Source organism: Monodon monoceros, unplaced genomic scaffold, assembly GCF_005190385.1.
Source record: "Monodon monoceros isolate NGI ecotype Baffin Bay Population unplaced genomic scaffold, NGI_Narwhal_1 Super_Scaffold_21, whole genome shotgun sequence".
NCBI classification, from domain to species: domain Eukaryota; kingdom Metazoa; phylum Chordata; class Mammalia; order Artiodactyla; family Monodontidae; genus Monodon; species Monodon monoceros.
In genome coordinates, this window is record NW_021703778.1 from 110,534,534 (window position 1) to 110,546,203 (window position 11,670).

Consider the following 11,670-nt stretch of genomic DNA (forward strand, 5'->3'; position numbering starts at 1 on the left):
TGGAGCAACTAAGCCCGCGCGCCACAACTACTGAACCTGTACTCTAGAGCCCGTGAGCCACAACTACTGAGCCTGCAAGCCTAGAGCCCGTGCTCCGAAACAAGAGAAGCCACTGCAATGAGAAGCCCACGCACCGCAACGAAGAGTAGCCCCTGCTCGACACAGCTGGAGAAAGCCCGCGTGCAGCAACAAAGACCCAACACAGCCAAAGATGAATACATAAATGAATGAACCTATATTTTAAAAAAAAGAAAGAAAGAAAAGGAAAGAAAACTTCACCTTCAAAGAGAGCAAGGGAATCAGACTTCAGAAGGACTGGTTCATCAAATAAAAAACATAACAAGGACTTAAAGGAAAAAATACACAATATTACCAAGGTTATAAAGCTCACATCAGTCCCTTCATGATGAGAAAGCAGCAACTTGCTCACATGACTGCTATACTCATAATGCTCCTATCTCCAGCCAACAACACAGCAAAAATTGGAGATAAAACTATTTTTGTTTGCGAGCCCAGGTTTATGGGAAATATTCAATGTTTTATAATTTGGGGGATCAGACCAGTCAGGGTACTCTGTCACTTCCGATTTATCTCAAGGTGCAAAGTTTGCTGTTCATGTTTTTGTTTTTTACTGTGGTAGGTGAAGAGTTTAGACATATTGGAGGCAGAGCAGGTTTTGCTTTTATGCAGACACCTGTGATCTGCCAAAAGCACATGCACTTTAACTCCTGGCATCTCAGTGACCAGGAGAGACTGCTTTTCCCCACCACTGCTGTGACCACACTGGGCTGAGGCCGTGTTTGCTGTTTCCCACAGAATATCAGCACGTGAAAGATGTGAGATATATATATATACATAGTACATATATATAATATATATAATGGAATATTACACAGCCACAAAAAAGAATGAAATAATGTCATTTGCAGCAACATGGATGGACCTGGAGATTATCATACTAAGTGAAGTTAAGTCAGACAGAGAAAGACAAATGTCATATGATGTCACTCATATGTGGAATCTAAAACAAACGATACAAATGAACTTATTTACAAAACAGAAACAGACTCACAGACATAGAAAATAAACTTATGGTTACCAAGAGAGAAAGGTGGGGAGGGATAAATTGGGAATTTGGGATTAACAGACACACACAACTATATATAAAATAAACAACAAGGACCTACCGAATAGCACAGAGAACTACATTGAATATCTTGTAATAACCTATAACAAAAAAGAATACATAGGTAGGTAGGTAGATAGATATATTCAGTGTATAACGGAATCACTTTGCTGTACACCTGAAACACTGTAAGTCAACTCTTCTTCAATAAATTTTTTAAAAATTTAAAAATAAAAAAGTAAAAAAAAAATATTAGCACTTGAGAAATCATGACGAATGCAGTCAGCAAACTATAGGACTTGGTGACTCTTCCAGGTAAAGTCTAGAACAAATTATTTAATGAATAAATTGTGAGAACTCAGAAAGCAGCTAACATCCATATGGTTATGTGATAGGCACTGTACCAAGTGCTTTCCATATGTCATCTCATCTCATCTCACCACATGCAGTAGGCAGTGCTCTCACTCAGTAATAGAGCTGGGACTTGAACGCAGGGAGCTCTAATTCCAGAGTCCACATTCTTAACCAGAATACTATGCCCCCTTATACAAAAGGATGCAGTAATTGCTGGGAACCAGCTTGGATTTACTAAAAACAAGCCATACCTAATTTTAAATGGAACTCTAAAGTTCCAAGTTCCTCTTTAAATGGAACTTCTAAACTAACAGACCTGAGAAATAGGATAGACCTGATTTCAGCAAAGAATTGACAAGATTTTTATTATTGAGAATAACTCGTTTGAGATGGGATCTTTTTTTTTTTTTAATTTGGTTACACTGGGTCTTAGTTGCAGCTCGAGGGCTCCTTTGTTGTGGCATGCAAACTCTTAGTTGTGGCATGTGTGTGGGATCTAGTTCCCTGACCAGGGATCGAACCCGGGCCCTCTGCATTGGAAGTGCAGAGTCTTAACCACTGGACCACCTGGGAAGTTCCTTGAGATGGGATCTTGAAGTGAGGCCACAAGAGACAGGGACAATCACATGTCAGGATGCGATAGCAGAAGCTGAAGCTTTATGTGAAGGGTGGCAGTGCATGGATTTTTTTTTTTAGATGAAGGGTTTCTATGTATCTTGTGAATTTTTTCCTACACGAGAACCTAACCAATGAAACTCTCCTTCACACCTGGTCCCCAGTTTGTTAAACCCCAACTAATCCTGTCCTCTTACAGATGGCCTGGAGTGCCTTGTGAGACTATTCCACCAGGGGGCAGCAGAGAGCAGAAGGCTGCTCCAGACTTAGAGGCTGTCCCCCGGGGCAAGCTCAGCCCTCAGTCAAGGGCACCCAGGCTGGGCTCAGAATCTCAGAGTGTGCAAACACAGAGCTTCCAAGACTGCCCCTTCTTAGCCTCACCTGCATACTGCCTAGGTAAATGGCTGGAGAAAGGAGGAAACAGGAAAAAAATTTAATACTCGCAAATTTGGGGGGGAAGGGGCGAGGGCGTCATCTGCTTTAACACAACTTGTTTTTCAGGTCCTGAAAAGCTGCACCCTTTTCAACTTTGCTTCACGTCCACGACTAACGGGGTTTTCAATGTAGATTTCACACAGAGAGATGTATCGTAAGAGATTTGCCTCAGAAGTCTCCTCCTGTCTCTCAGGCCTGAAAGCTCAGAGATCAGCAAGGAGGCTATGGAGCCTGAAAGTGGGGTTTCCTTCCTGCCCTCCCAAACTCTAAGGACCACTGAAAGATCTGTTATAAGTACAGATTCCTGGGACCCAACCCCTCCCCGAAGCACAATTTTGAGAATCCTGAGATTTAATAACTGTTGACACCTGAGCATCGCGGATGATGGTGTGTGAGTTGAAGGACCCAAGATTCCAGGTCACTATTACACTGGCGAACAATACAAGGCCCAGAATGAGGGCTCTGACCTACTAGGAGCCCAGGTTTGAATACAATGGATGATCCCACTTTTACAAGAAAACTTCCTAGGACCAGGGAGCAAGGTCTCCCTTCAAACTCTACTATATGGGTACAGACTTCAGTTTGCCAAGACCACAATTTGTCATTGTAACAGGTACCTGGGAAACTTTACTTATATTGGGATTTTAAAATGGCTGGGGAGTGACCTGCATATAACCTAGCTAACTGCAGTTTTCCTCTTTTTTTAGATCAGCCTCATGCAACCCTCATGTGGGATCTAGCAAGCGTAACTCCAGAGGCCCTCCCAGTGAAAAGGCACTAACCACCCCCGCACACTCCTCTTCCCCTCCCCCTCCCAACCAAAATTCCCTTAGTCCAACCCCAAACAGTCACCTTTGATTAAAAGGTAGTTCTCTAAGGAAAGGTGATGGCCCACAGTTAAAACTACTGCCTCTGGCAATTCAAAGTCTCTAGAAGTTAAAATTAACACCACAAGAGCAATTAGCCCAGTTCAGGTGACCCACGGGAATTTGGCTCTTTTTCAGTTATCTGAGGTGACTCAGTCCATGTATAGGAAAAAAAAAAAAAAAAATCCATGAACTAAAATCCATAATCTCCAACATTCCCAATTTTCTGATATTAATTAAGACTCTCTATCAGTCCATATCTTGATTAGAAGGAAAGTAGGTATGAAGGCCAAACTAAAGAAGTCTTTCTGCTTTAATCTTTCCATGGATTTAATTTTAGACAATGCCCAGAAGTCCTTGGATGTGTCTATTCCAATGTCTTAGAGAGACTAGGATACTAAGAAGTCCTCCTCTGCCAATCTGACCAACAGTCCAGAAGGATTCTCTGGTGCACTTTCCCAACAACCTCCCCTCATCATGGACACCAAGGGGAAGTTGTACAACATTATTCAAATCTAGTCTTTAAAACAAAAGTGGCCGTAGTCCTCTGGGCTCACATCAACAGACACAGCCCAAAGCCCCCAACACTAAAAGTGTGAGGGCTTCCAGGGCCATCACATATGGGAACTCATGACTCCTCCCAGCTCAAGGCTCCACAGAGTTTCTGATGCATGGAAAGCATCAGGGTGGGGGGAGCCTCTAGAGCCTTTTGTGGCCTTCAGGCATGTAAGAGCTGTGCTGGGGAGGCTTGAGACTCTTCAAAACAAACCATTTAAGACCCTAAAGTCCCCTCACTAAGAATCTTTTCTGGTATAATTCTTGCCAACTAAATTTCCCACTCATCCTGTCTCTTTGTCCAGTTAGTTCCCAAATGAATCATTTATATCGGTCCATCTGGGGGGAATATCCTGATGACACTCTCATAGAATGGCCACTGGGTGCCCTCAGATATTTTCTTGGTTCTCGCTCCAATCCTGCAGGCTAAGCCTTGGCTGTACAGTCTTCCCGTAACAGGAACCAAGACATCCTCAGCGTCCAGCTGACTACTTGGTGAGCATTCCCTTCCCTGCCTCAGATGGACTAGAGTAGGAAGCCCATAAATCTTCCCATTAAGGATCAGTCTACTACACCTCATCTCGGCTCAGATTAATTAGGTCTGCCTAATTGGTGATACTAATAAGTCAGGAAGTGTAGAATCACAAAACTTTTTAGACCCAAAAGGAATTAGCTGCATTTTTTTTCCTGACCCTGAGAGTATTTTGGAATCTGCTCTTCAATGCGTTAGAAATCCTGGAATGTGGAAGAATGAGGACATAAATGCAAGTGTCCTGACCACCAACCCAGGCTCCCATATCACCTATAGATTACTACAGATCTAGTTTGGGGAAAATGATTTACCCAGGTCCAGGATTTCTGGCCTTTTCCTTATCCTGCTTTCTGATAGATAATTGTGATAAAGAAAACATAATTTTAGCATAATTTATCAGCTAACAAAAGTGGAACCACTTCTAAGCTACTTGTGGGTATTTCATTCATTCCTTCTTTCTTTCTTTCTTTCCCTGGTTCAAAACTATCTATATGCCAGGCTCTCTCCCAGGCTCTGAAAAAACACTAGAGAGTGGGCAGGCCTCTGCCCAAAACTTCACGTCCTAGTGGAGGAATCTGGACAAATAAATGTGCAATGATAATAGAACAAGATAACCTGGTGATGAAGGAAATCCAAAGAGCACACAGTAAGGTGTTCTTACTCAGGCCAGTGGGTCAAGGGTGAAGAGGAATCAACTGGGGAAAGAAGCATTCTGGAAATGGGGAAGGACATGTGAAAGAGAATCAGGGAAAAGGACGCGGTTCAGTGGGGACCGGGATGTGGTCCCAAGGAGCTGGAACACGCGCCAGATGAGAGGCTAGAGAAACAGACAGGGGTTTGGATGGTGCCTCGAGAAGGAGACAGGACTTAATCCTAAAGGCAACTGAAGGTATCAAAGGGCTTGAAACACTCGCTCATTCATTCTAGGGGCCTGGCAGACAAAAAACAATTCCAAATGTGATGAGCACTATCAAGAAAGCAACACAGGGCTTCCCTGGTGGCGCAGTGGTTGAGAGTCCGCCTGCCGATGCAGGGGACACGGGTTCATGCCCCGGTCCGGGAGGATCCCACGTGCCGCGGAGTGGCTGGGCCCGTGAGCCCTGGCTGCTGAGCCTGCGCGTCCGGAGCCTGTGCTCCGCAACGGGAGAGGCCACAACAGTGAGAGGCCCACGTACCGCAAAAACAAAAAATAAAAGAAAGCAACACAGAGGACAGAGAAATGGGTGCCTGGGGAGTGGCTGCTATGCGACAATGACACGATCCATGGTAACTCCACTTCAGAAATCCGGCTGCTGTGGAAAACCTACTGGAGGAAAAGCAATCAGGAGTCTACTGCTTAATTCAGAGAGAAAAATCGATATTGAAAAGATCACTTCCCAAAGGATTGTTCTCTGGGTGTAAGCTGCATGAACAAAAGTAGGGAAATCATGATCTCAATTCATTTTTCAACAAAATCTAATCATCTTAAATAACAGAAATTGTGGGAAGAGCATTGTGAGTGAATTTCATGTGTATCTTTAACAAGGGGGTTGGTATTTTTTATTATTTTAAAAATCAACTTTCCTTTGCTTATCTACCTTATTTGAAGCTGATTTTTTTTTCTTTTTCTTTTTTTTGGCCGTGCCATGTGGCTTGCAGGATCTTAGTTCCCTGACCAGGGATCAAACCCAGGCCCCTGGCAGTGAAACTCATATTTAGGCTGACTTGACGTTGATTCTTTATCCCCTTTCCTTGTAAGGCAGACAATACGATTAGGGTTAAACAAAAGTCTTATTCCTACAAGCAACCTTCTGAGAATTAAAACAATGTAAACCTCTTTTCTGGAGCATCTTCTCTCCTGTCTATCAGCAGATTGTATGCACTGAAACCAGCACTGACTTTTCTACATCCGGCGCGCAACCTCACCTCGATGCCCATCCCACCTCCTGCTTTGATAACTGCTGCCGAGAAAAAGAAAATCCTGTCCAAGTAGTGAAGTCGCAATTACAAGGGCAGAAACAGCATTAACCCCTTTATTGACCTCTGAGATCTGAGGGCAATTAAATTGTTTCCCTTGTTGACAGCAAGGAAGACCAAAACTAGCAAAATCGTTTCATCTTGCATGCCAACGCTGACTGCTGCATGGTGGCTGCCTGAAGCATCGTGCTGGGAAAGGGTTGAGGGTTGAGGGTTTGGCGAGACAGCTCAGGTGCTCTGGTAATGACTGCTGTGAACGTGGAGGGTACCTCTGACACAGAAGATAAGAATTTGCCCTCCAGGAGGTAAGTCCTACTTCCAGTCTACCCTGAGGCAAGTACATCTGGCAGAATTAATTAGAATCATTCGGCAAGGATGGGCAGAAATGGGGAAGGACATGTGAAAGAGAACCAGGGCAAAGGACAGGGTTCAGTGGGGACTGGAATGTGGTCCCAAGGGGTATAGAACAAGCACCATATGAGAGGCTAGGGAAACAGACAGGGAAGAAAACAGAGCAGGGCAGAAAAGGAATGATTCTCGTGGCAAGGACTCTTTTCCCGAAGCTCTTTGCTAAGTCTGGATAACTGATTTTATGTTTTTAAGTAGATGGGGTTATTAAATCCCAGCGAGGGAGAACCCTGCTGTCTTATAGCTAAAACATGGAAAAATCTTGCAGAAGTTACAATTCGATAGATTGGAGCTGTACACTTAAGGTTTGTGTACTTTTGCGCATATATAACTTACTTTTTAAAACTTAAATTAAAAATAATCCACGCGGGGCTTCCCTGGTGGCGCAGTGGTTGAGAGTCCGCCTGCCGACGCAGGGGACACGGGTTCGTGCCCCGGTCCGGGAGGATCCCACATGCCGCGGAGCGGCTGGACCCGTGAGCCTGCGCGTCCGGAGCCTGTGCTCCGCAACGGGAGAGGCCACAGCAGTGAGAGGCCCGCGTACCGCAAAAATAATAATAATCCACGCAACGCTGCTGATCAGCCTATGATGGAGGCACCCCAGTTACCATGGTTTTGTGGTGGCACTCACGCCTCTGTCTCCAGTGTCCCGTCCAGTGCCTGGTGCTAGTAAGCAACCAATAAATGCGTTGAATAAACAAATAAATGCTCTACAGGGGAATTCTTTTAATGGTTAAAATAACCAATGACACCTGCTTTTGCATTTTATTCCGGTCCAAATTCTTTCTTCTGGACAACAAGGTACAAAGTCTTAAGGGTCTCAAAATAGTCCAAAAGCCTTGAGCTTGTTCAGTGTTTCATTTCTGAGAAAAACTGTTACCTTCCCCATAGCCATCTAAGTCATGCAGTGCACATGTTTGCTTATTTGTCTGACTGGGCCTCCCAGCATCCATTTCCCCAGCTCTGTTTTCCCAGTTTTCCCCCAGAGAGCCCACCCACTCTCAGACCCCAGCTGCCCAGGTGAAGTTCACTCCACTGCCCAGCCCCACAGTGAGTGCGTGGCCCACCTCAAGCCAATTAGCCTAGCACACTCTCCTGGCCACAATAATTTCCTCAGAGGAGGAAATTATCTGCTAGGCTCATGGGAATGAGAAGCATTCTCTTATCCTCCTCAAGACTGTGTCAAAAAGATGGGAAGTTGAAGATTCCAGGGACCATTACACAGAGCCTTAGGCGGGGCCAGAGAGTGGGAGCAGAGCCAAGAGGGGCATCCTGCTAGCATCACTTGAGTCCTGACTCAAGTCTCACCTGAAGCTGCTTTACCTGTGGCCTTCTCGGTGACGAGAGCCAATGAATTCTTTTGCTTTGTGTTTCTTTTGTTTAAGCTACTTTGTTTGGGGTTTGGGGTCCCTCACAATAAGAAGATTCCTAACCTGTGTGTCTTCCACCAAGCAAATGTGAATGAGGACGTAAGTCTGACTTCTCCATCTTCAACAACGTATTGGTAGGCAGCATCTAAGGCACACAGGGATGCTTTACTCCAAAACTTGAATGATCAACATCCTGACAAACCTGGGAGAGTTCAACTGTGACATTATCTAGAGGTTCCCTTAGTTATCTGACATGTGAAAAGCACCATTCTCAGAGTGTCTGAAGTGAACTACATCAAAGGTGTCACAAATGCAGGGTAAAATGGTTGAAAACAGTGATCTAAAGGGCATATTTATTATCCTTCTCTCCAGGTTAGATCAGATGCTCAGAAAGCACTAACCTGACCTCAATTATGTGTTCTCCTTAAAGGAACTGACTGATTAAATCTCCATATTGGGTTAAGACTTCACATAATGGCCTTGGCTTTTGTAGAGAAAAGAGGAAAAGGAGGGTCAATCCACAAAGGAAATTGTGACAGAAGGTGAAAAATGGTCCATGAGAACAGAGTAAATAATCCTAAAGAAGGAAAGAAGTTTCAGGATTCAGGTATAAGAAGCCAGGTACCACCCCTACATTATCCATAGAAAAAGGAAAGACATAACAAGACTGTTACAATGTCTCTCCTGTTATTTTTCTTGTCTGCCTTGAGTTGAAGAAGTGGGGCTGATTTCACGGAACCGCAGGGCTGTGGGCCTTCAGGACTTGCATTTAACTCCCAGGTTGCTTGGTGGTCATATCCACCTGTTGCTACAAACAGACTCCCCTGAACAACGGGCGTGCACATGTGGGGGCGTCCTCTTCCCAGGTGACACTACCAGGCTGCTGATTCTTCCATCTGACAGGGCTATGAAGTGCTTAAAGACATAGGGCATGTGTTTCTGGGCCACAGCCGACTGCAGGAAGAGATCCTACAAGGCTGGAACCCAAGCCTCAAGGCAGAATTAGAAGCAACTGAGGGACTTCCCTGGCGGTCCAATGGTTAAGACTCCGTGCTCCCAGTGCAGGGGGCACAGAGTTCAATCCCTGGTCAGGGAACTAAGATCACCGTGCTGCTTGGCCAAAATAAATTTAAAAATAAAAGAATCCCCACCAAAAATAAACTCACAATTTAAAAACCAATAATAATAAAACATACGAGAGTCAGTAGATACAACAGAGGGAAGAGAACCTGAAACAAGAAATATATTCTTATGGGACTTCCCTGGTGATCCAGTGGCTAAGACTTCGCACTCCCAATGCAAGGGGCCTGAGTTCGATCCCTGGTCAAGGAACTAGATCCACATGCCACAACTAAGAGTTTGCATGCCCCAATTAAAAGATCCTGCATGCCACTGCTAAGGCCCGGCGCAGGTCTCATTCATTCATTCATTCATTCACTTATGGCTGTGTTGAGTCTTCAGTGCTGCGAGTGGGCTTTCTCTAGTTGTGGCGAGCGGGGGCTACTCTTTGTTGCAGTGCACGGGCTTCTCATTGTGGTGGCTTCTCTTGTTGCGGAACACAGGCTCTAGGTGTGCAGGCTTCAGTAGTTGTGGCACGCAGGCTTCAGTAGTTGTGGTACATGGGCTCAGTAGTTGTGGCTTGCGGGCTCTGGAGCACAGGCTCAGTAGTTGTGGCGCACGGGCTTAGTTGCTCCGCAGCATGTGGGATCTTCCCGGACCAGGGATCGAACCTGCGTCCCCTGCGTTGGCAGGCGGATTCCCAACCACTGCACCACCAGGGAAGTCCTTATTTATTTATTAAATAAATATTTTTAAAAATAAAATAAAAGCTAGAGAAGAAATATATTCTTAAATATTAAATAAATAAAAGGAGAATAAATACCAAGATGAAGAAGCGGAAGCTTGGAGGGATTCTGTAACTAAGGCAGCTGTGCACAGCTACGCAGTGCAGAGCCAGGATTTGGAGCCCGACTGTGGACCTCAGGGCCACGCCCCTACTCTCTATACCACCATCATACCCTAACTATTGATAAGTAGAGCACACTAACCAACCCCTGCAGCACTGCGGGAGCATTCCTCTAGACTGATTATTGATGTTTCCCCTTGACCATGTCTGTAGGAGGGTGGTGGGTTCAGTTACTTACTGAGGAGAATCTTTTTTTTTTTTTTTAATAAATTTATTTATTTTTGGCTGCGTTGGGTCTTCGTTGCTGTGCGCAGGCTTTCTCTAGTTGCGGCGAGCGGGGGCTACTCTTCGTTGTGGCGCACAGGCTTCTGATTGCAATGGCTTCTCTTGCTGTGGAACACAGGCTCTAGGTGTGCGGGCTTCAGTAGTTGTAGCACGTGGGCTCAGTTGTTGCGGCTTGCGGGCTCTAGAGCACAGGCTCAGTAGTTGTGGTGCACGGTCTTAGTTGCTCCACGGTATGTGGGATCTTCCCAGACCGGGGCTCGAACCCATGTCCCCTGCATTGGCAGGCGGATTTTTAACCACTGTGCCACCAGGGAAGTCCCAGGAGAATCTTGATCATGGATGTTTACCGACAAGCAGGGTGTGCACAAAAGCGGTGCCACCTTTTTCCTTCCCGTCACCTGGAAACCTGGGGTCTCTTCCCTCTCCCATCTCTCTTTTTTTCCTCCACTCACCCCTTGGTCTTTTCCCACTTGGTCTGTGCACCCCACATGGGCCAACTCCCTCCTGGAGGGACAGTTGGTACGATCTTACTGGGCCTCACTGGAGGAGCCTTTTCATCTCCGAATGGAGCGACCTTGGAAAATCAACTTTTCTGTTGTTTACACTATCTCATAGGCTAACTTCAATGCATTATCATGTTCCTGAATATTCTGTGTTTCCCTCTAGGTTACCAAAACTCTCCTCCTCCCGGGGAGGGCTAAGATGAAAGAGGAAATCCTATATTGCCTCTTACAACAAGCAGCTTGACCTTTACTCTTTGAGCAATGAGAACAATCAGCTCCTTCCGCTGCCGAGGGGAAGCCCTTCCCAAACATGAGCCTGCTGTGCACACAGCCTGGCCCACCTGAGAGCCACCGACAGGATCGCGAGGGTCAGAGAGGGCCTCTTCCTCTCACCAAAGCAGGGAGTGTTAGGCTGCTCCTGGCCCGGGGAGACACTCTGGTTCCAAATCGATTAAAGGTCACACGTGCCAGGCGCAGGCAGCCACAGTCGCCGAGTTCCGAGTGGGAGGGGAGGCAGGTTCTCCCCCACCATTTCCTGCACCCGCTCCCTCAGCAGCAGCGTTTATCGTCCTGCTACGTGCCTCTTCTGCCTGCATGATAACCAACTGCTTCTCACCCTGGGCCACTCCTGGGCCACACAGCAGAGACCCCCAACCATTTTGTCTGAGGTTTTGAGACAACCAGCCTTCTCCATAAAAACTGAACCCATAGGGTGTGTGTGTGTGTGTGTGTGTGTGTGTGTGTGTGTGTGTGTGTGTG

The 11,670-nt window shown here is 45.9% G+C and overlaps 1 long non-coding RNA gene and 1 other non-coding gene across 3 annotated transcripts in view; both read right to left on the reverse strand.

Moving 5' to 3' along the window:
* Positions 1-11,670, reverse strand: part of LOC114904139 — a 216,535-nt gene that overhangs the window by 164,149 nt on the left and 40,716 nt on the right. The window lies entirely within an intron of this gene.
* On the reverse strand, positions 1,981-2,053 carry TRNAG-UCC. The gene has a single exon. It is a non-coding gene; the product is annotated as a tRNA-Gly (tRNA).